General features: G+C 45.9%; 1 pseudogene; it reads left to right on the plus strand.

Moving 5' to 3' along the window:
• The first annotated feature begins 402 nt into the window (after positions 1–402).
• Phb1-ps12 (prohibitin 1, pseudogene 12) lies at positions 403–1,576 on the plus strand (annotated as a pseudogene).
• Positions 1,577–2,551: the final 975 nt, after the last annotated feature.

The following is a 2,551-nucleotide window of genomic DNA, read 5'->3' on the forward strand; positions in this document are numbered from 1 at the left end:
TAGAGGTGGTCTGTGTTCTTAATGAAGCCAATACCGCCGGGGCTCCTGTAGGTCTAGTCAGTAGCTGTTGCTCCACTCTATACAGCAGAAGTCTGGATAACAAAGTAGGTATATAATGAGCAAGAGCAGAAATTTGGGGAAATTCTAACTAATCTTATGTTCATGTCTGTGCACGTGTGTGTGTGCGTATTTGTATGTCAATATGTGACATTTATTAGTTTTAACTAATTTGATAACCATCATAAAATACATTGGAAATATGAAAGAATAAAACATTTCTGAATATCAATAATTCAGATGCTCTTGACAAACCCAAATTAACCCATTAAAAACCACTTGTAGGGGGAATTCACGTGGAGGTCAGAGTGGAAGCAGGTGTGAGTGGAAGCAACAGAAGGTGTCATGGCTGCCAAAGTGTTTGAGTCCCTCGGAGAGTTAGGCCTGGCGTTAGCAGTTGCAGGAGGCGTGGTGAACTCTGCTTTATATAACGTGGAGGCCGACACAGAGCTGCCATCTTTGACCAATTCTGTGGCATGCAGGATATTGTGGTAGAGGAAGGGACTCACTCTCTTATCCCTTGGGTACAAAAGCCAATCATCTTTGTAATTATTTGCTGTCTTTTTTTTTAAGATTTATTTATTTAATGTATATGAGTTCTATATTGTATATAGCCAATCATCTTTGACCGCGGCTCTCGACCACGGAATGTGCGGGTCATCACTGGCAGCAAAGACTTGCAGAATGCCAACATCGCACTACGCATCCTCTTCCGGCCAGCGGCCAGCCAGCTTCCTCGTATCTACACCAGCATTGGCAAGGACTATGATGAGCGGGTGCTGCCCTCTATCACCACAGAGATCCTCAAGTCGGTGGGTGGCTCGATTCAATGCTGGAGAATTGATTACCCAGCGAGAGCTGGTCTCCAGGCAGGTGAGCGGTGACCTCACAGAGCGAGCAGCAACATTTGGGCTCATCCTGGATGACGTGTCCCAGACACATCTGACCTTCGGGAAGGAGTTCACAGAGGCGTGGAAGCCAAACAGTTGGCTCAGCAGGAAGCAGAGAGAGCCAGATTTGTAGTGGAAAAGGCTGAGCAGCAGAAGGCGGCGGCCATCATCTCTGCTGAGGGGGACTCCAAGGCGGCTGAGCTGATCGCCAACTCACTGGCCACCGCCGGTGATGGCCTGATCGAGCTGCGAAAGCTGGAAGCTGCTTCCAGCTCTCCCGCTCTCAGAACATCACCTACCTGCCAGCAGGGCAGTCGTGCTCCTCCAGCTCCCCCAGTGAGGCCAACCAGGCCACGGCCTCCATCGCTCTGAATGACGCCTTCCTTCTGTCCCACCCCGGAAATCACCGTGAAATTTAATGATTGGCTTAACGTGAAGGAAATAAAGGTAAAATCACTTCAGATCTCTAATTATCAAATGAAGCTTTTATTGTTACACTTTTTACCCACTTTCATATCCAATATTGCCAAGTGCCTATGCAGACTGGCCTTCCACCCTGGGTGCTGGCAGTTGGCAGAAGAAAGGCAGGGCAGTGTGTGTGGTGGACGGGGAGCCAGCTGGCAGCCTGCGTAGACCTAGAGACTCCATTCTGCCATATATTGAAGGTTTACAGTCAGTGGCGCACACACATGAACCAAAAGGCAAGCCCTTCATTTTTCCAGCCATATGAACCCGGACAGATGCAGCTGAGGAGGGCAGGAGGAAATGGTCTGTCTTAACTGCAAGGCCATTCCCTCTTAACAGTGACTAGCGGAAGTAGGTGTGTGTGTGTGTGTGTGTGTGTGTGTGTGTGTGTGTGTGTGTGTGAGAGAGAGAGAGAGAGAGAGAGAGAGAGAGAGACTAGGGTATGGAGTGAAGAATCTGCCCATCAAGGTGGGTGGGCCTAATTTTGCTGTCCCCACCAGAGACCCAAACCTTGGATAGACTTGGATAGGACAAGAGGCTTAAAAGGAGATGTGAATCCTGTGGTAGACTTCCTGTCCACGCCCCCACATCGGTCCTCTCAAATACCCAATGGGATTCTAGCTTGAAGGATTGCATCCTGCCGGGGCTGAGCACACCTGCCAAGGACATGTGTGCCTGCCTTCCTGCTCCCTCTCTCCGAGATTGCCCTTCCTTCGCAAGGGCTGTGGGCCAGTGCTCGGAAGGAAGCAATCAAGGAAAGAAAACACAAAGTAAGCTGTTGTCAATAAATGGCACCCAGACCCTCAAAAAAAAAAAAAAAAAAAAAACCAAAACCAAAACCAAAACCAAAACCAAAACCAAAACCACTTGTATACAGAGCACATAGCCACAAAATAACTAAAATTAGGAATACAGAGATTTTTCAGGATATTAATTAGTACAATGTGTGCCTTCTTGTAATGTTTGTTGACTTTTTAAAATATATTTTATCATTCTTTTTATTTAAATTAATATCACATGTCATTATAGCTTTTTTATTTTCTGCATTTATATTTTATTATAACAAGTTTCTGTAATTGAAATACTCTCTTATTCTTATGTTTTGAATTATTGTTTCCAAAAATGGAATTATTTTTTAT

The sequence above is a fragment of the Rattus norvegicus genome, chromosome 18, assembly GCF_021556685.1.
Source record: "Rattus norvegicus strain SHRSP/BbbUtx chromosome 18, alternate assembly SHRSP_T2T, whole genome shotgun sequence".
NCBI classification, from domain to species: Eukaryota; Metazoa; Chordata; class Mammalia; order Rodentia; family Muridae; genus Rattus; species Rattus norvegicus.